General features: G+C 45.8%; 1 protein-coding gene across 1 annotated transcript in view; it reads left to right on the top strand.

Annotated features, from left to right (window-relative positions):
* Nucleotides 1–1,485: 1,485 nt before the first annotated feature.
* Nucleotides 1,486–22,464, top strand: part of IL34 (interleukin 34) — a 58,372-nt gene continuing 37,393 nt past the window's right edge. Inside the window, exon 1 of the mRNA XM_081032699.1 lies at nt 1,486–1,703. The gene's annotated coding sequence lies outside the window, so the exon portion shown is untranslated. The remainder of the gene's footprint in view (nt 1,704–22,464) is intronic.

Below are 22,464 nucleotides of genomic sequence, written 5' to 3'. Positions count from 1 at the left end.
AAATGCCAGATAGGAGTGAAGGCCATAGAACACACTGGACAGGTAACCTGGGTTCACTAATCTCTAAGCAAGGTCTCAGTTTCCTGTCTGTAAAACAGAGAAGATGACCAACATCCTGAGTCTTGGTAACAGCAAAGTGCTTTCCCTGGGCTTCTGCGGGTGTGTGGGGGGTGGGGTTCTGAGAAGACCCTGCCATAGAACTTGGGTACAGAAGCCTGGGGAAACCTGGAGCCGCCTCCATCTTGAACTGCTATCCTGTATGCAATGATTTGAAAGAAAGGGGCATCATTCCAAGCCAAGAGGCCCCAGAAAAAGCATAGCGAAGCCCGTTCAGGCTCTTGTGAGGCCCCAGTGAGATCCTATGGCTGTTCCCCCATTACCTCCACCCCCTCTTACCCTCCCCTGGGCTGCCTGACTGGTATGAATCAACTTGGCAGAGCTCTCCAGGAAGGCTGTGAAGAGGGTGTAGCCAGTATAGCCACTGCCTTGGGAATGGGCGTGAGGAGTTAGCCCTAGTGCATTCCAGTGTGGGCATTGTCCTGTTGGAAGTTCAGGGCCAAACCAGGAATCCAGTTTTATCCATCTAATTGAGAAGCCATTTCTTGAACAACTACTTGAGCCAGGCATTGACACTCATAGTAAGCTAATGCCAACATCTTTTAGGCCAGCATTTCCCCAAGTAGGTGCTGTGGATTCCTAGATGTTAAAGGCCACCCCCTTAAAGGATTCCGTGCTCATACTCAGGGAAACCCTGCAAACTGTCTTGGATAGTTTGATGCTTTGAACACAGCCCTTCCCCTGCCCCCTGCCCTCTGCTCCCCACTTGTAATGTCCCTTGAGGGGTAGGCCCTCCCCAACTCCAAATATAGTCTTGAGTAAATCGGGGAGCTTGCTATGGAAACTAGGTAGAGGTGGAGCTGCCCTTTTGGTGCCCACAGAACTCTGCTGGGCAGAGCCGTTCTCAGCACTCCTGCCAACCCAGGCAAAGTGAGTGCCCTTGTCCTAGGAGATGGGACTTAGCACAGGGCCCCTTTTCTGTGTCCTCAGAAGCTCTGGGAGTGCTGTGTGCCAGACCACATGTTACGCCAGGACAGGCCCTGTGTCACGTGGGAAAGCCCTGGCTGTGTGATTTTGGGTTCGATACTTTATCTGAGCTCATGTCTCCATCTATAGACTGGCTAATTGATCGGTCCTCAACCTGATATTTATTAAAGGCCTTTTGTCTAATGTTTGTCCTCCTACGTGCACTCTGGTCACTACCACATCATCCAGTTTTATAAGACTTTTTGGTCAAAGGACTTGTGTTCTGGAGAAGAGCTGGGGTAGCTCCTTAACGACCCAATCTTTCTGGTAGCCAGGCAGGACATGATTCTGGGGACCCTCACCATCAACTAGCCAGATGCCATGTGTCACAACAGTTCCCAATTGATCCTCCTACTCCACACTCTAAGGCAGGCTGGGGACACGTGGCCCTGCCCCGCCCTTGCTGGCTTCAGTTTCTGAATCGGAGTTGCAGTGGCTTGCTTTCCCCGCCCTTTCCATCCGTCGGGAAGCCTGGATTGTGGGCTGGGGGAAACCGCAGCCTCTCCTACCTGGTAACCCACTGCCCCCAGCCCCCAGCCCCTAGACACCTGCTTCAGGTTCTGGAGCCCCTGAAAATCGCCAGCAAATCAATAGAAGATTACATCCTGGTACGGGAACAGGTAAGAAGGCAGTCGGTTTTCTCTCACATGGTTTACTTTGCCTGATTTCTCCACCCCAATTTAGCTGCTTCCTTCCCAGACCACAGCAAGAGGGATTTGAGCTAGACAGTCCCAGCCAAGAAGCTCGGAGCTATGTCTTAGAGAAATGGTATGAATTCTGTGTTTCGGGTTTCACTTTTAAACCTTTGCTTTCATCAGCCTTGCAGGAAAAGAACATCCAAATATGAGAAGTAACAGAGCAAGTTCTCTCTGTTGCCTTCGGAGGTTTGTAAATCAGCAAACCCACATGTTTAACTGGTTGCCATGGTTACTGGGTATTGCTCCACCGTATATTGCTTTAGGTCTTTAGACCTTACTGTATACACTATGTGCGTGAATTATCTGTCACATGTGATTTAAAATCCTTTAAAGGAAAGGAAAAAAACGGCATAGGTGAGACTTTCATTCAGTCAGACAGTATTCTGAAATTAAAATATTCTGCCCTTACATTTTGCATTTATTTTAAATGCTCATAATAAACCAACTGTGTCATTTTTAAAGTCCATGTGGTATTGGCCATGTTACCAGTCCCATCCCAGGATGTGCAGCCTTTGTCCCTCGATCGTGAAGTTGGATTGCTTCCAGGTGTTTTGCAATTAATAATTCCACTTTTATGGACAACTTTGTGAAAATTATTTTAGTCTCTTAGATTTCTTTTTCCCCTCGGGTCTTATTTCCCATCCAGAATGAATACTTGGGCAGAGGGCAAGAGCATTTCTGTAGTTCAGCTCATGTTATACACATGAGGTCAGCTCACTCATAAGAATTATTAGTCTAATTTCCTAATTTCTAGGACTCTGATGGCATGAGGATGTGGTTGGGGAGCTTGTTTCATCTGGGTATTTTTTTTAGGAAGGGGGGACGGAGGCCATTTAACATGGTTAAGACCTGACCTTTGAAGGCAGGCTGCCTGACCTTGAAAACCCACAGAATTGATTAGTGCAGTGTAGAATACAAATAAGAAAACTTCACAGGGGTACAAGAAAGGCAGAATGTTTGTATAGCACTAGCACAATGTCTGGCACTTACTAAGAATTGCTGTAAGGTTCTTTCAAGCCTGGGGATTTCTCTGGGTCATTTTATAAGTTGGGCATAATTGAGGGTTCAACCTTGACTCCTTCCACTCTTCAGGTGGCTGGATAGCCACCTATTGAAGATTTTTTGACTATGTACCAAGCCCCTATCTGTGCTAAGGGTTAGAAGGCTGGGCAGCAGGAGATAACAAATCAGGTTTGCCTCTTTTTGGAGCGCCCCCAGATCTTTGGCTCCTACTGCCATCAGATCTAGATGCCATCCTTTCCATCTCTCAGCCGTTTCTCAAAGCACAGGTTGAAGGGATCCCTGGGTAGAGGGGAGAGTTCCCCAGAAGTCTGTGGGCACACCCTTTGTTCCCCACTCTAGGTTAGGTTATTGGGAGGCTCATCCACAGTGGAATGAGCACAGGCTGGTCAGGCTGGGTTCTAATCCTGGCCGCACCAATTCCCAGCAGTGGGCAGTCACTGGAGCTCTCATCCTCAGTTTCCTCATCTGTAAAATGGAAATGTTAATACCTGTGCCATAGAATTACATGAGACAACATAGGTAAACCCCTGGCGCATAGGGACCTATTACTGTGGAAGGTCAAGGCCATGTTCCAGAGCTTTGGGGAAGATAACAGAATTAGCCGTAAAAGACAGGCAGAAAACTCATGTGTTCATTTTCTCAAACATTTATCAGGCTGGCTGGCCGTGGTGCTGGAGAGACACATAGACAGGCTCCCTGCTTTTGATACAGCCCATCCTGTAGGAGCAGAATAGGCTGTAACTGAGGCTACCTGGTCACTCTGGGACAGCTCCCTGCTTAAGAAGGAAAAACAATCTATTAGAGAGGAGAAGGAAGCAGGAATAGCAAGTGGGAAAGCTGAGTCGAGTTTGGGAAAGAGCGTTTGGAAAGTTCAGGAGGGCTGCAGGGCTGTGTGATGGGAAAGGGAGAGGGAGATGAAATGAGAGCAATCAGTGGAGACCAAGTTTTATTAAAGAACTTGAAGGTCAAATGAGAATTTAAACTTCATCTCAATGATATGGAGATTTAAGTGGGTTTGGGGATGCCTGTTCTGGCAGCTTTGGGGGTTGAGGGATGGTGTCGGAGGCCTGGAATGTCCCCAGCCTTCCACCCCATCTTGGGCTTTGATGATACCCAAAATAAATAAATAAATACAGAAAGTGGGATTCTCAGGATAGGCTGAGTGAGAGGGAGCCTGGCCTGGGAGTTGGGGCCTGGGCTTCTGGGGTTCTGGTCCCAGCTCCTCCACCACCAGAGTAGAGTTGATGGGTCTTCCTGCCTCAGGTGAGGGTTCAGGGCAGTTAGGCAGTTAGGCAGTTAGACAGTTCTCTCCTGGGAGTCCAAAATGTCTCTGGACGCTGCAGCACCCTGCCACTCCCACCCCCCTCCCGGGCCCCCAGGGGAATGCTGTCCGGTGGGCGTCCATGACTCAGCCTTGGAAGGACGTCATCTCTGAAATGGGCAGTTTGACCCTTTGACCCCGAGAGACTCCATGGAGTCCTGAGAACCATGGCCTGCAGGCCTGTGACAATCCCAGGAGGTTTCTGGGCTCCAGCTATCCTGCACACTTGTGCATGAGGGCCATGTCCCACAATTGGGGGGTGGTGTCCGCTGGGGACAGGGTTGCTGTTATTCTGGGAACCGACCTCCTGAGCTTCCCAGGGCTGCCGGCAGACTTCTGTCTGTGCGTCCTGGCCAGGAAGGGCCCTATACCCGGTCAGGCCTCCCACACCCAGGGGCCATCTCAGGTTATGGTGGGCACGTGTCTATCGTTAGCAAGGTTGAGGTCAAGGTGAGGAGTTTGAAAGGCCCTTGCAGCTATTCAGAAAGGTCAGGCCCTGCTCTGAAGTTTTCTGGGTGCCTATTGCCTGTCATAGCATGAGAACGTTTACATTCTGGCTCAGGGCTCTCCCAGCACATTCAAGCCCCCACTTCTGGCTTTATCACCCACATCTCCTCAACATTCCCTTCCCTGTAGCCACACCTGCCCTTCCCTCTTTCCCAAGAGCCAGAACTTCCCGGCTTCCTTGCCTTCCTACTTTCTCAGATCATGAAAACCTCTTCGTCAGCATTTAAAAAAAACGATCGGAATCATTTTTAAGTGAGCAGTTCAGTGGTGTTAAGTACATTTACATTGTTATGAAACAGATCTCCACAATTTTTTCACCTTGCAAAACTGAAACTCTGTACCCATTAAACAATAATCTCCCATTTTCCCCCACCCCCACTTTCTTCTTTCCCCCAGCTACTGACAACTACCAACCAACATTATGTTTCTACGAATTTGACTACTCCTGGGTACCTCACACAAGAATCATATAGTATTTGTCTTTCTGTGTCTGGCTTATTTCATTTAGCGTAGTGTTCTCCAGATTCATCCATGTAGCATGTGTCAGAATTTCCTTCCTTTTTAAGGCTGAATAATATTTCATTGTATGTACACCATATTTTGTTACTCATCTGTTGATGGGCACTTGGGTTGTTTCCATGTTTCAGCCATTGTGAATAATGCTGCTATAAACATTATTATTTATGGATATACAAACATCACTTCAAGACCCTGCTTTCAATTATTTTGAATTCCAGAATTCAATTATTTGAATTCCAGAAGTGGAATTGCAGGATCATATGGTAGTTCTGTTTTAAATTTTCTGAGGAGCCTCCATACTGTTTTTCATAGCAGTTGCCGCATTTTACAATCCTACCAACAGGTCACAAGGGCTCCCATTTCTCCACATCCTCGCCAACACTTGTTATTTTCTGTGTTTTGGATAGTAGCCGTCTATTTATTTTCAGTTACAGTTGACATTCAATATTATTTTATATGAGTTTCAGGTGTACATGATAGACATCTTAGTATGTGTGCGGTGATAGCTCATTATGGTTTTGATTTCTGTTTCTCTGCTTAGTGACGCCATGTTGAGCACCTTTTCACATACCTGTTAGCCTTCTGCATAGCATCTTTGGAGAAAGGTCGATTCAAGTCTTTTGCCCATTTTTTAGTCAGGTTTTTGATTTTTTGTTGTTGAGTTGTACAATTTCTTTATATATTCTGGATATATATATATTCTAGGCCTCTACAACAAATTCTTATATTTGCAAATACTTTCTTCCATTTCAGAGGTTGCCTTTTCACTCTGTTGATGTACCCTTTGATACACAAAAGTTTTCAGTTTTGATGTAGTCCCATTTGTCTATTATTGCTTTTGTTACTTGTGTTTTTGGAGTCATATCTAAGAAATCATTGCCAAGTCCAATGTCACGAAGCTTTTTACCTGTGTTTTCTTTTAGGAGTGAAGTTTTGGATCTTAGGCCTTTGCAAGCATTGTAATAGCTTTCTTGTTTTTATGACATGTGCGTTTTAAAAAATACCAACAATTCTGAAAAGCACAAGAAGAAAAGAAAATCCCAATCCTCCTGCCTCCCCCCACCCAAAGAGGTAATAATATTTTACTGGGCAACTCTCCAGTCTAGGCCTTACTTCATTGCTTTTCAAACTACAACTTGCCTGGGAATCACCTGGGGATTTTGTTAAATTCTGATTACAAAAGCCTGGGGTGAGCCCAAGACTGTATTTCTATAAGCTCTTAGGTGATTCTATTGCTACTGACCAGGAAACTATACTTGGAGCCGTGAGGTTCTGTATGTACACACACACACACACACACACACACACACCCCTCTATGCCCTGTGGAATTATCTATACATGACTCTTGTAACTTGTTCCCTTCCCCCACCCCCATTTCAGTGTAGGTCGTGAAAATGCCAATAAATGCCATAAATCCTTTATAGTGGCCACATGCTAGCCCATTGCTTGGGAGGATGGTAATTCAGCTAGTCCCTATAAATGAAATTCAGGCTGCTACCAAGTTGTCACTGTTGTAATGCAGTGGCAAATGTCTTTGTGACTATGGCTTTCTTTACCTGAAGGAATTATTGTTACTGTGTTTATTTGTTTTTCTAAGAAGCAGACAGAATTAATACATTCAAATGTGTTACTCCCTAGAGCCACCTGGGGAGCTGGACCCATAAGGTCAAGGCTCTGCCAGCCCTCCAATGGGGAGGGCAAAGCAGTGTGGGAAAGAAGTGGGATGGGCATGGGACAGAGGTGAGACAGGTGAGGGAGGGGTGTGGGCCGTTGTGGGATAGGTGGAGGCTGTGCCTGGGAGTGGGAGGACACTGTTGGCATCCACTCTTCACCCTGGCACTGTGTCTGGGGCTCATTCAGTGCCCACAGCTCCCTGCAAGGTTTTAGTCTCCCCCATGTTACAGGTAAAGAAACTGAAGTGCAGGGAACACTTAACTTGCCCACTGTCAGGCAGGCGGGATGTGGCAGCTCAAGGAATGCGCCTGGCTCTGCGTCCCTTGCTCCTAGATGCCATCACTTCACGTGCTGGGCCTGGCTCTTCTGCGAGGTCCTACCCCACACTTCAAACTCTCCAGGCGCCCCGGGCCGGGCCCCACAGGATTCTACAATCTGTGCGCCAACCGGCGCCGCCCCTACTCTAGTGCAAGATAATCCAAGGCGCCACCGGCCCATCTGGCAGCTCTGGAGTGAGCCCCAGGCCCCACTCCCGCCCCGGACCTCACTGCTCGCTCCAGCCTGGCTGCCTGCGGAGAGGGAGGCCCAGCCCGCAGAGGTCTCCAAGCCAACAGCTCCGCAGGGCGTGCAGGGTAAGGCCTTTGCTGAAATGCTAGTTTCAGAACAATCTAGGAGGCTGGGGTAGTTCTTGTACTCTGGGCGGGGGAGGAGGGTCTCTTTCTGGGTCACTGCCTCTCTCTGCGGGAGCTCAAAGGATGTTGGAGGCCCCAGGGCGGTCACTGACCAGTTGGACAGCAGGGATTTGCTCCCGGATGGGGGCTGTTGAGAGCACCAGACAGTTGCAGACAGCCCTGAGCTTGAATCTCATCTCTGCCACATGCTGCCTGTGGGACCTTGGGCAAGTGGCAGCATCCCGCCAGCCCCACTCTCCTCGCTGGTAAAGGAGGGATTATAAAGGGAGATCCCTACACTGTCTCACACTCATTAAGATTACTACTATAAGAAAACCAAGACAATAGCAGGTGCTGGCGGGAGGGGGAGAAATCGGGGCCCCTGTGCAGTGCTGGTGGGATTATAAAATGGTACATTGTGGAAAACAGTTTGGCAGTTCCTCAAAAAATTAAACAGAACTACCACACGATCTAGCAACCCCATTTCTGGGTATATATCCAAAAGAATTCAAAGTGGGGTCTGGAAGAGATATTAGTACATCCATATTGATAGCAGCATTATTTGCAATAACCAAAAGGTAGAAGTAACTCAAATGTGCATTGACAGGTGAATGGATAAAACAAAAGGTGGTGAACACGTACAATGGAATATTGTTTGGCCTTAAAAAGGAAGGAAATTCTGACACATGCTGCAACACGGATGAACCTTGAGGACATGATGCTCAGTGAAATAAGCCAGACACAGAAAGGCAAATACTATATGATTCCACTTACATGAAGTCCCTAGAGGTGTCAGATATATAGAGAAACAGAAAGTAAAGAGGTGGTTGCCAGGGACTGGAGGGAGAGAGGAATGGGGGAATTATTTAGTAGGTGTAGAGTTTCAGTTTTGCAAGATGAAAAGAGTTCTGGAGATGGATGTTAATCATGGTTGCACAACAATGTGACTGCTTAACACCACTGAACTCAACACTTAGAAATGGTTGATTTTTATGTTCTGTGTATTTCACCACAATTTAAAAAACTGGGCAAAAAAATATTACATGATTCACAGGGGTTTTGTAAGAGTTGAGTGACAGTGCATGTGAACCATTATTAGTGTCAGGTCGGGGGACATCCAAGACTTTCTGCCTCACGGACCCAGACGTTGGAAGGGGTGTGTGTATCCCTGTGGGGAGCAATGACACCATTCTGCATGGATGCTCAGGGTGGGGTTCAGGGGAGCCTTCCTGGAGGAGTAACTGGAGCCCTTTTTAAGGGGTTTCTAGTGTTTGTGGGATTCCAGACATTGGAAAGTCCCTGGCAGAAAAATCATTTCCACTAAGGGGCAGTTTGAAGGGAGGAGATTTTGGCTCCATCTCGAGAACTTGTGATCAGAGCTGTCTGAATGTGGAACAGGCTGTCTTGTGGGGTGATGAGCTCCTTGTTAGTGGAGGCATGCAAGGAGAGACTGGGCAAGGTGCAGAGGAGACTCCTGCATGACAGAGTGGAGCCAGAGGGTCTCCTCAGCACTGCGCCTCTCTGATGTGATGCAGTCCAGGCAAAGTTATATAAAACAGGCCTGTGGAAAGGTGGGACCCAAGTCAGAGGATGGGGCAGGCAGGTGGGAAGGCATGCTGCCAGCCCTGCACTGGGTAACAGTAGTACATAGGAGCTGATGCTTTGGACTCTGGGCAAGCACTGTGTTAAATGCTGAACAGACGTGTTCTCAAATCCTCCCCACAACCTTATACGGTGGGAGCTACTATCATCCCCATTTTACAGCTAGGAACCAAAGCCCAGGAGTTAAGTCATCTGCCCAAGGCCAGCCGGTAGCTGGTAGAGCTGGAATTTGAACCCATACCGTCTGGCTCCAGCTCTCTATGCGGGGTGGAACTCTCCCAACCCCACCTCCCCCAAGCTGGCCGCTCCCTCCCACACTGCCCCTGACCAACAGTTCCCAAGCCCTGAAACTCTCCCAGGTAAGGATTTCGCTGCTGCTGTCTCCCCTGCCTCCTTCTGGTTGGCTTCTCTGTGAGCCATGCCTTGCCTGCTGGGGTCTCCAAGGTTCAAGGATAACATTGTAGAAAAATAAAACAAAAAAAACTGGCCTTGATTGGGAGCCAGGCTCCCTGTCACTCAACACTCCCCACGTCCTTTCATTAAATGGGACCCTTTTTAACAACTCTTCCTGGGCTCAGAGTCTTTCTCATAGCTGTTGAATTAATCTTGCCTTTTTTGCAACCATGTGTTTTCCAACTCAGTTCTCTGGGTGCCAAAACCTTGTCCACGTGATTCAGTTTGTCCAAGCTCCCAGTCAAGCACCTGCAAGGCGATCAAAGCTCTGTCCAATGGTAACAATACGGTGGCCTCCTTTGTCCATATCAGAGCAAAGCCCTGGTAGGGATGTCGATTTATCCAGAATGACCTGGTTAGCTGGGGTGGCATTCACAATTTATGAAGGCACACCAGTGCCAGGCAGGGTCTCAGCCCCATGCAGGAACAATCTCACTGCACTCATTTATACAGAGCCTGGGAGGTGAAGAACTGTAATATTCCCATATTACAGATGAGTAGACTGAGGCTTGGAGAGGTTAAGTCCTGTGTTCCGAAGCCTGGATTTTTCCCTCTTCTGCCTTTGGGTCTCTGTGTTGTTTGCTGGTCTGACAGCAGTAATATTAGTGCCACTCGCTGCTTGGTGGAATAATGCACATTTCAGCTCTTCCACTGCCTCCTGGTACCCTCACTGCCACCCTAGGAATGGGCCTTGATAGCACTATTTCACAGGTGAAGGTGATTAGGGGCTCCCCAGTGTCCCACAGTGGAAGAGGCACATCAAGGCAGGGTGGTGGTCCTTCTGGCCCCCCTTGCTCTGAAGACCTTTTCCTACCTTCACTGTACTAGGTCACAGGTTACATAGCCCTCCCCTTGCCTCCTTGGAGGGGCTGTCGCAGGCCCCAGTGAAGCTGCCATGCACATAGGCCAGCAGACCAGCTGGCCCGCTGGAGGCTGGACTGCGGCCAGGTGCTTTCCAGTGTCTTCCCACAGCTGGGAAGCCTTTGCTGGGTGCTGTCTCTGCAGAGCTGCCTCCTGGTCCTGCCTTCCCCGGTTCCTCCCGGCGAGAGAAGGCCACTCCTCTCCGTATCTGTGGAAATCATGGCAACATAGTTTTTGTCTGCTGTGGCAGTTCTGGAATCCTTAACCCAACCCCATAAGGCGTGATCGTTAACCCATAAGATGAAGCTGAGGCTGGTTCAGGATCTGGGACTTAGACTCTGGGCTGTCTGCCTGCAAAGCCCATGACATTGGCTGAATAATTTTTATTTTATATGTTGTAAGCTTGCTTCAAAAAAATAATAGGCTGTTTTTTAGGACAGTTTAGGTTTATAGAAAAATTGAATCAGAAAGTACAGAGCGTTCCATGTAGCCACCCTGCCCTGGACACACAATATCCCTTGTTATTAACATGTGTTACTAGTGTGTTAAAATTGATGAATCAATCTTGATACAATTACTACTATTATAATTCAATTTTTCAGTCTTTTTTTGGGGGGGAAGGGGCACAGGATTTTATTCGTGAACAGTGTGTACTTCCAGGACTTTTTTCCAAGTCAAGTTATTGTCCTTTCAGTCTTAGTCGTGGAGGGGGCAGCTCAGCTCCAGATCCAGTTGTCGTTGTTAGTTGCAGGGAGCGCAGCCCACCATCCCTTGCGGGAGTCGAACTGGCAACCTTGTGGTTGAGAGGATGCGCTCCACCCAACTGAGCCATCTGGCACTGGCCCATGTGGGAATTGAATCGGCAGCCTTTGGCGTTAGGAGCACAGAGCTCCAACCGCCTGAGCCACTGGGCCGGTCCCCGATACAATTATCATTAACTGAAGTTCATAGTTTACATTAGGGTTCACTCTTGGTGTTGTACATATTATAGGTTTTGACAAATATATAATGACATTGTGACAATTGTGATATGTACAATTACAGTATTGTACAGAAGAGTTTCACTGCCCTACAAATCATCTGTGTTTCACCTATTTATTCCTCCTTCCCCACAATCCCTGACAACCATTGATCTTTATACCATCTGTGCAGTTTTGCCTTTTCCAAGATGAAATATAGTTGGAATCATACAGTATATAGCCTTTCCAGATTGGTTTGTTTTACTTAGAAACATTTATGGTTCCTTCATGTCTTCTTGTGGCTTGAGAGCTCCTTTCTTTTCAGCACCGAATAATGTCCCATTGTATGGATTATTTTTGAATATTTATCCCATTGTATGGATAATTGTGAATGCCACCCCAGTGAACCAGGTCATTCTGGATAAATCGATTATTTTTGAATATTTTTGAATAAAAAAATGAATATTTTTTTATTCATTTACTTATTGAGAGCTATCTTGGTTGCTTTCGGGTTTTGGTGATTATGAATAAACGTGTGTGCAGGTTTTTATGCGGACATAAGTTTTCATCTCAGTTGGGTAAATAACAAGGAGCGTGATTGCTGGATCATATAGTAAGACTACATATGGCTTGTAAGAAACTGCCAAACTGTCTTCCAAAGTGACTGTACCATTTTGTATCGTCACCAGCCATCAATGAGAGTTCCTGTTGCCCTGCATTCTTATTAGCAATTCGATTGTCAGTTGTTTTGGATTTTAACCAAAAAGTAATAGGTGTGTAGTGCTATCTTGTTGTTTTATTGTACAATTCCCTAATGACATACGATATTGAATCTCTTTGCATGTGTTTATTTGCCATCCATTTACCTTTTTGGCAGGATGTCTGTTCGATTTGTTGTCCATTTTTTAATTGGGCATTTTTAATGTTGAGTTTGAAGAGGCTTTTAAAATATATTTTGGATAGAAGTTCTTTATTAGATACGTCTTTTGCAAATATTTTCTCTTCATTTTCTTAGCTGTGTCTTTTGCAAAGCAGAAGTTTTGAATTTTACTAAGGTCTAACTTAGTGTTTTCTTTCATGGATTGTGCTTTTCATCACCAAATGCAAGGTCACCTAGATTTTCTCCTATGTTATATTCTATAAGTTTTATTGTTTGCATTTAACATTTTAGTGTAAGACCCATTTTGAATTAATTTTTGTGAATGGTATAAGGTCTGTGTCCGAATTCCTTTTTTTTTTTTTTTGCATGTGGAATGGATGTCCATTTTGTTCCAGTACCATTTATTGAAAAGACTGTACTTTATTGAATTCCCTTTGCTCCTTTGTCAAATATCAGTTGCCTATATTTATGTGGGTCTATTTCTGGGCTCTTTATTCTGTTCTGTTGATATATTTGTCTGTTCTTTTGCCAATACCACACTGCCTGATTACTGCAGCTTTATACTAAGTTTTGAAGTTGGACAGTGTCAGTCCTCCAACTTTATTCTTCTTTGGTTGTGTTGGCTATTCCAGTTCTTTTACCCCTCCATATAAACTTTAGAATCAGTTTATAGATACCTATAAAATAACTTTCTGGGAGTTTTATTGAGACGACGTTGAACCTGTAGTTCAAGTTGGGGAGAGCAAACATCTTAACAATATTGAGTCTTCCTATCCATGAACATGGAATAGCTCTCCATTTATTTCGGTCTTCCTTGATTTCTTTCATCAGAGTTTTATAGTTTTCCTCATATAGACCTGTATATTTTGTTAGATTTATAGCAAAGTATTTCATTTTTTTTGGTGCTAATGTAAATGGTATTGTGTTTTTTATTTCATATAGATAATATGTGTGCACAGTAAAAAAAAAAATCAAATCAAAAGATACAGATTAGTTTATAGTGGAAAGTAGCTTCCTCTCCATATTCCATTCCTCAGGCCTCTATTCTCATCTATCCAAAGACGATCATTAATGGTAGGTTCTTGTAATTCTTTCTAGAGATGGTATGTACATACTTAAGCTCACATTCATATTTATTATTCATTCAACAAACATCCATGAGCATTTACTATGGGCCAGGCACAGAAGATGGGGCAGAGAACAAAAGGGAGTCCTGTTCTCACGGAGCTTACATTTGTTGCAGTTGTCATCACCAATTGTATCTCTAGTGCTTACAAGATTTCTGCATGGCAGGTATTATTATCCCTGTGAGAGGACTGAGGACCGAAGGAAGGCTCTCTGGAGCCACTGACTTTTCTAAGAGCTCAACAGAGAGGCTGGTCCTGCCAAAAGCTAGGGGAAGGGCTGGCGCTGCTTAAGGCCAGAGGAAGCATGTTTTGAAAGGGAGGACTTCTTGCCAAGCAAATGGCTGGAGATGAGGAGAGGAAGCAGCTTGAAGCTGCCAGCCCAGTCTGGGACAGATTCCTGTCAGAATAATGACTTGGAAGTCCTCCTGTTTGCAGGTGGCTGCATTTTAATTTCTTCATTTTGTTTCCTCTCAGTTTCTTAGACACATACTTCTGGGAATAAGTCTCACCTTGTTTGGCTGACCCCAGGCGACACAGGATTTATCCACTGAGACCAGCGTCGTCATAGGGGTGGCCAGGGTGTCCTCAGGGGCCTGGAGGAGACCATAGTCATGATAGGCTCTGATGAACAGCCAGGGAAAGGTATTGAGCTGCAGGGAACTAGGTACCTAAGTGGCAAATCTGTGCCAAGTTGATTTCCCCTCCTGGGTCTCCCTCCCAGGCTGGAGACGCGTCTCCTAAACATAGCACTGGGCTCTCTGGCATCTCATTCCCCACCTCTGTCTCAGACACTGGAACCAGTGGACGCCCCGCAGCCGCTGTTCTCCATCCATCTCCCAGCCCTGCTAAAAATATGTGTCCAATTGCAATGACGGTGGAGCTGTTATTATCTGTGTGTACCACACAAGGAGTAATACTACGTCACCACTGACCAGGTCCAAGGCCAATAACTGTGAATTTCATTCCCATTGAACAGATGAGAAAATGGGCTCTGAAGCCAAACTTATGCTCGTGCCCATAACACTACATAGCCTCCACTGGGTCCCAATGCCCAGGGTGGAGGCGTACATGCAAGAGGTCCTTCTCCCCAGCTTGACATGTGTGTAAGTGCCTCACTCAAGCAGCTCAGGTGGGTGCCTGATGCCAACCCTCCTTGGTAAGCCAAGTCTCTTCCCCTCTCTTTAGCGCTTGGGTCGTTCTTTGGCTCCCACATCTCCAGGTGGCACTGCTTTGTGCCATTTCTGACTTGATTATTTGCTAGGGGCTCACCTCTTAAAGTGGAGTTACCCCCTCACAGGGTTCAGCCAGTTTTATGGTTGTTGTTACAAACTGCTAGGTAGGACCAATCCAGGAAGACTGGAGTATTTTATCAATGATCATGTATTAGACATATGTGTCTCTTAGCAAATACATCTTTCATTCCTAAAGGCAGAAAGGATTTACTTACGTGATGGTTTATACTCTGTATAAATGTAATGTAAGCAGTGTGTTCTTCAGCCCCTGTGTCTAATAAGCGGAACTGCTTGGCTTTCAAAGCCCTGTGTAGACTGGCCTGGTCCTGCCTGTCCAAAGTAAGTTCCCATGACACCCCGACACACGACTCTGCTCCAGACAAAAGACCTCCTGAGCCCAGAGGAGACTGAAGGGTAAGAGCCAGACTTTCCAGCCTCTGAGGAAGTGCAGAGGGCACATACATTCACAATGAAGAGGAACGGCTTCCCTCTGACCATGAATTCTGGCCAAAGTGGCCGCCCTCAGCAGCTCAGATCTGAGTGTGTAGCCTTTGGGTTCTGACTCTGAAGTTGCAGGGCGCTCAGGTCACGCCTCCAGCTCCAGAAATCGTGGGCCCTATCCCCTAGGCCAGACCTCCCTTGGCCTTAGGCTCTTCTAGCTGCTGAGTGGGGGGATGTGGCTTTTTCCTTTTGCCTTCAGACCAGCCTCTAACATAGAGTTACCAGCAAGGGCTTTGGGGTCAGACGCACTTAGATTGAATGCTCGCTTTCCCACTTGCCAGCGGTGTGACCTTGGGCAAGTTGCAGGATTTTCTGACCTTCAGTTTCCTCATCTGTAAAATGAGGGTGAGAATTTCAAACTGTTGTTGATGTTTGTGTGTGTGTGTGTACACGTGTGTGTGGCTTAAATGGGGGTGGGGGTGGATTAAATGACATAAAGTGACTAACATTAGCTATTACGTTTTATCATCATTATTGTCCCATTAGTCCTTTTATCCCAGCCGAGGTAGTCCCAGCTCTGTCTTATGGACCACTGCCAGTGTTATCAACCCAAGTTTTATGGGCCCAGATATCCCTGAAACAGAGGCAGCACCGTTTTCATGGCCATTCCCCAGCCCTTCCTGGGAACTCTGGCTGTTTTCCCTCATTCTACTAGTTTCCATTGAGCATCTCCTGTATGTCCACGGGGACTGTGCCCAGTGAACACCAGAGCTCTGATTCCATTGGCAAAATAAGGCAGGAGCCCATGAAAAGTTAAGGCTAAAAACCAATACAAGGAAAAAGAAATATGAGGGACATTCCTTTATAGCAAGATGGAAGATTTGATAGTTTTGGGGGAAAACTATAAAACATCTAGAAATGTGAGGTATAAAACAATCAGCATACTTTTTATGCATAGCTGAGCTGCTTGAAAATAAGGCTAGCCCCTGGGCAAGAGGCATGAGGAAGTTGAGAGCCTGTCTAGGAAGGGAGCCCGGCTGCTTTGTCAGTCCTTCCCTGGTCTGGATAACCGAGGGACTTGGGTTTGAATAGCCTCAGGGACAAGGGACAAAGTTTTCAGTCTACACTGAAGCAGAGAGGTAGAACTGAGACCCGCACATACAGCTGGGACCCTCGAGGGCTTAAACCTCCAGTGAAAGTTAGGCTGGAAAAAAATTCACCCACTAGCAAAAGCAGAAGAGCAGAAAGCTTTCCTAACCTGGCCAAGTCTGACTGGGGAAGAGGAAGTCCTCTTCTGAAGAATTTGTAAGCATACACCTGCCTTTTTTTGAATTTGCAATTAAATTTACACTATTCATATGATCTTAGGGTTTCCAGGCCAGGAAACAAACACAAAAGCTATTCCTGGTTGGAAAATTCAGAGACAGAAAGTAGAATGGTGGTTGCCAGAGAGGCAGGGGAAATGGGAAGTTGTACCATGGGTATAGAGTTTCCATTTTCCAAGATGAAAAGAGTTCCAGAAATCTGTCACATTACAACATGAAAGCACTGAAAATGGTTAAGATGGTAAATGTTATGTATACTTTACCACAATTAAAAAATAATTGCTACTCCTGACTGGTAACTCCTTGGGACACCTGGCAGAAGCAAAAGTAAAACCTCTTTGGAGGGACATACTTTTAACCCAGCCTGCTCAGGCAGCCCTCAGGATACCTGACAAACTTGAACAGACAATACAAATTACAAAATGCACGAGGAAACCAGCCACCATGAGGGAGTCAGCAGCAAGAACAAAAAGAGAAAGCAAGAGGATAAATGGCCCCAGATATTTATTGTAGCATTGCTCATAATGTCAAACAAAACAAAAACAACCCCCCCACACCACAACAAATGGAAACAAAGTAAAAGTCCCTCAGCCAGGGAATATTATGTAGCCATTAAAAGACTTGGAGGGGTTTTCCTGAGGGATTTTATAACTGAGTGAGAAAAGTAAGAAACAGAGATGGGTGATAATATCTCATTTTCATAAAGCAATGGAAAGAAAGCAAAACTTGACCCCAAACCCCACACTTGTATATATGTGTGTATTTCTATAGGTATATGAGCATGAGAAAAGGTCGTGAAGGCTGCCCATCAGGGTTACGTGTGTAGGGCTACAGGTGAAGGAAGGGAGAAGGGAGAAGGAAGAGAAGAAAAAAAATAGAGATTTAAATGCAACAGGATTGCCCTGAAAATATCTACAACACTTAACCCTCAGCATGCCTGCTATGCTGCCATTTATGGAGAAGGGTGTGTGTGTGTGTGTGTGTGTGTGTGTGTGTGTGTGTAGGATTAAAAATATTAGAATACTGACATACAGATGTGCCCATTGTGAAGTGGGAGTGGGGGAAGCAAGTTATATGGACCTGGTGATTCAATTTTATTCAGACCAACAAGTAAACTTCCTCTTTATGTGTGTGCACCCCACGTATTACTGTGAGCAAGGAGGAAGGTGTGGAAAGGCAGGTGTTGGCACTAGTAATACCATAAAGAAGAGAATAGAGGGGAAGGAAGTCGGACTGGGAGATGTCAGCTGCTGGTGTCTTTATAAGAGGAGAGACAGTGAGACCAATAGATACCTTGGTATTGTATTGTTTCACTTATGACAACAAACTTGCATTGACTTGAACATGAAAAATAACAAACGAAGACATTTAAAAAACAAACAAGTGATCCAATGAAAAACTCTCCTACACTGCTTCTAAGAACGTAAAGTGTCTAATTTCCTTGGAGAACCCTTTTGCAATCGCATTCAAAGATATAAATGTACCCAATATGCCTATTCCTCCAGACCCAGTAATTCTGTTTCTACATATGAACTTCTCAGGGGGCACCAAGTTTTCTGTACAAAGACAATCATTGCAATATTATTTGTAGAGGTTAAAGATTGGAAATGTAAATATTCATCAGTGGTAGACAGATCAAATGAATTATGGTTCATACACAGGGAATACTTAGCAGCTGATAAAAAAAAAGAGAGGGAGAGAGTGTCACAGTTTTCTAGATAGCGTGAGATGAGCCAGATGCAGCACAGCAATTGTTAGTCTCCTCCGACTGCCATGAGTGACTTAAAACAACAGACATTTTCACAGCGAAGGGAACCACCAATGACATGAAAGGGCAACCTACCGAATGGGAGAAGATATTTGCAAACAATGTATCCAACAAGGGGTTAATGTCCAAAATCTATAAAGAGCTCGTGCAACTCAAATTTGAAAAAAAACATAATCCAATTACGAAAAGGGCAGAGGAGCTGAATAGACGTTTCTCCAAAGAGGACATACAGATGGGCAACACTAGAAAAGACACTAATCGTCAGGGAAATGCAAATCAAAACTACAATGAGAGTATCACCTTACACCTCTCAGAATGGCTATTATGAAAAAAGACAAACAACCAGTGTTGGTGAGAATACGGAGAAAAGGGACCTCTTGTGCACTGTTGGTGGGATTGCCAATTAGTGCAGCCACTGAAAAACTGGATGGAAGTTCCTCAAAAAATTATAAATAGACCTACCTTCTGACCCAGCAATTCCACCACTTCTGGGCATTTATCCAAAGAGGATGAGAAGACTACTTTGAAAAGAGATATGCACCCCTATGTTCATTGCAGCATTATTTACAATAACCGATGTGTAGAAGCGACCAAGGTATCCACTCATAGACAAGATGTGGTACTTGTGTACAATGGAATATCACTCAGCCATAAAAAATGAAATCTTGCCATTTATGACAACATGGGTGGACCTAGTGGGTATTATGCTAAGTGAAACCAGTCTGAGAAAGACAAATATTGTACGATTTCACTTATATGTGGAATCTGAAAAACAAAACAAACAAACCAAAACAGAAACAGACTCATAGACACAGAGAACAAACTGAGGGTTTCTAGAGAGGAGGGAAGCAGGTGGAAGAGTGAAACAGGTGAACGGGATGCAGAAATACAAACTTCTAGTTATAAAATAAGTAAGTCACGAGGATGTAATGTATAGCACAAGGAAGATAGTCAATAATATTGTAATTTCAGCTGGAGTTCCTTCAGCCTCTGTTTGGGTTTGAAGCCTGCCCTGGGAGAGGCTGGGTGGGGGGCTGGGTGGGGAGGAAGGAGGTTGGGGTGCTGGTAGAACCTGAGGTTGTCGACCCTCTGTGCCTTCCTGTTGTGGGGAGATGGGCCCAACTGCATGCCTATGGAGCATCGACACTGGTAAATATTCCTGGAGGTTCTGGAACAATCCTCCTTGCTCAGGCTGGATCCCCTCATGAGGAATATTGAGCTGATAGAAGGGTGGTGAAGGCCTTTTTAGCTTCCTGCCCCTTCTGTGAAGCCCTCTGCCCCTTCCCAGTCTCCTGGCCTTTCTGTGCCACTCTTGGAGGCATCTCCTTTTCCCCCTCAGCAGCCTGCTCTGTAACCCGGCCTCCCCACAGTGTCAGCTGTTCCAGGCTGGGCTCACAACTTTTCATCCCAACGTCGGGTTACAAATGCACATAGAACAGAATTTAACTCTGATGTGGAGAGTTCGTGACCTGCGTAAGAAGTGTCATTGAGGGTAAGGGGGATCAAATATATGGCGATAGAAGGAGAACTGACTCTGGGTGGTGAGCACACAGTGGGATTTATAGATGATGTAATACAGAATTGTACACCTGAAATCTATGTAAATTTACTAACAATTGTCACCCCAATAAATTAAAACAATAAAAGAGGTGTCATGATGTTATACAGGTGGCATGGGCAGGAGTTGGGGTTGTGGTGGAGCCAGGGCTGGGCCTGCGTCAGACTGGGTGTGTGTGAGTAGGGAGGAGGGGACATGGCCTGGCAAGGAGGCTGGTGACTCCCCCCTGGCCCCAGACCTTCCATTTTCAGGGACAGGGTGCTGCGCCTCATTTTTCCTTAGCTGCAATACTAATGCCTATTAGCTGAAAAGTCACCCCAGCTTTCCACTGTGGTCTCCCTGCGTTAATCAGTTAACACAAGGATGGAATTGTCCTCATGATAGGTGCTAGCTGGGAATTCAATAGGGCTTATGGTCCAGCAGGGGAGAGAGTGTGAAACTACTAATGAATGATCTAAAGTTTATTACAGTTATGCAGTACAGGTCCCTACTGCTTTCATAAGGTGTGACAGAGCAAATCTAATGGTGAGCCAGCACAGAGAGCCTGTGTGCCAGGGCCGGCGTCCATAACAGCACCCTTGGAACAGCAGAGCTTGAACCCAGATTCAACAAGCATGAGGCTGGATCTCTGTAGTAAAATGGGCCTTGTGTGACCAAGATGCTCCCCACAGTGGGAACATCTATAAACACGCCCATTCCCCTTCCACCACTCCCTCAGCACCCAGTTTGAGGAGGAGTGTCTCAAGCTCCATTTTTCAGATGGGTAAAGTGAGACCTATTTGCTCTGTAGGTTCCCAGTCAGTAAGGAGAAGCCAAAGCCAGGTTTCCCAGCCCCCGCGTGGGCCTGCCCACGTCCCCACAGTCCATCCTCTGTGAGCCAGAAAAATTAGAAACAAAGCTGCTCTGTTTACCAAGAATTCCATTTTCCCCATTGTTCTCCACTAGGGACATTCCTGAATTGGTAAGAAAGGGACTGGTTCAGCCCAAGTCCTGGCAGTTGATCAGCTGTGGATGTTGGGAGACAGAGGGAAGGAGGCTAAGTCTGACACTGTCAGGAGCGCCCAGCCTGAGCTGAGACAGAAAGCATGCTCAGGACACTGTGATCAGGTGAAAGCAAGCGGCACACCAGGGCAGGAGCTGGGGGCACAGAGAGAGGGGGCAGCTGGAGCAAACGGGACTGGCAGACTTTTCTGCATTGAGGACGGCTTGTGGGAGAGTGAGGGGGTGTGGAACATTGGGGAAGGGGAGATAGGAGGACGCAAAATTGGGTGGGCAGATGAAGGGGGAAAGGCATTCCACTCAGGGCACAGCAGGTGCAAAGGGGTTGAGACCAGGCAGCCATTGTGACGGGTGGGCTGCATGGGTGGGGGCCTGACCTCTTTGAGGATCAACATCACTGAGGATGCTGAGAAAAGCAGAAAACCCCCTTCTTTCCCTCAAATGCAAATGTTCGCTTGTGTACTATATTTTTGAGTTATTTTTACTTTTTTATTGTGGTAAAATATATGTAACATAAAAATTACCATTTTATTTTCTAAAATAAATTTTATTGGGGAACAGTGTGTTTCTCCAGGGCCCATCAGCTCCGAGTAATTGTCCTTCAATCTAGTTGTGGAGGGCGCAGCTCAGCTCCAAGTCCAGTTACTGTTTTCAATCTTCAGTTGCAGGGGGTGCAGCCCACCGTCCCACGTGGGAATTGAACCAGCAACCTTGTTGTTGAGAGCTTGTGCTCTAACCAACTGAACCATCCAGGTGCCCCTCCGGAAGCTCAGTGGCAGCTCGTTGTCTTCAATCTAGTTGTGGAGGGCGCAGCTCACTGGCCCATGTGGGAATCGAACCAGCAATCCTGTTGTTCACAGCTCGTGCTCTAACCAACTGAGCCATCCGGCTGCCCCCAAAATTACTTTTTTATATGTCTTAAGTGTACAATTCAGTGACGTTAAGCACATTCACAATGTTGTGTGACTACCAACACTATTTCCAGAACTTTTTCATTGTCTCAAACAGAAACCCTGTACTCATTACACAACTCCCCTTTCCCCTCTCCCCAGCCCCTGGCAACCTCTGTGGTACTTTCTGTCTCTAGAATTTGCCTGTTCTAGATACTTCAATATTCAAGGTCTGACAATTAAGTTCAAGAACTTCTTGCAACGATGTTGCTAACTTTTTTTGATATCAGAGGGATTATTCATTATGAATTTGTACCAACTGGACAAACAGTTAACCAAGTTTACTATTTGGAAGTGCTGAAAAGGCTGCATGAAGAAGTTAGACAACCTGAACTTTTCGCCAACATTCATGGCTCTTGCATCACGACAATGCACCAGCTCACACGGCACCGTCTGTGAGGGAGTTTTTAGCCAGTAAACAAATGACTATATTGGACCACCCTCCCTACTCACCTGATCTGACCCCCAAGGACTTCTTTCTTTACCCGAAGATAAAGGAAATAATGAAAGGAAGACATTTTGAGGACATTTAGGATATTAAGACTAATATGAATGCAGTTCCAGAAAAAGAGTTCCAAAATTGCTTTGAAGGGTGAACTAGGCACTGGCATCGGTGCATAGCTTCCCAAAGGGAGTACTTTGAAGGTGACCATAGTGATATTCAGCAATGAGGTGGGTAGCACTTTTTCTAGGGTGAGTTCGCGAACTTAATTGTCAGACCTCATATGTGCAATTTTTAAAGAACAGCTTATTGATGTAAAATTGACGTGTAATAAACTGCACAAAAGTATACAATTTGCTAAATTTTGAAT

Source organism: Rhinolophus hipposideros (genome assembly GCF_964194185.1).
Source record: "Rhinolophus hipposideros genome assembly, chromosome: 21".
Classification (NCBI taxonomy): Eukaryota; Metazoa; Chordata; class Mammalia; order Chiroptera; family Rhinolophidae; genus Rhinolophus; species Rhinolophus hipposideros.
The sequence above is the reverse complement of the archived record's forward strand: the minus strand, read 5'-3'. Positions and strand labels throughout refer to the sequence as shown.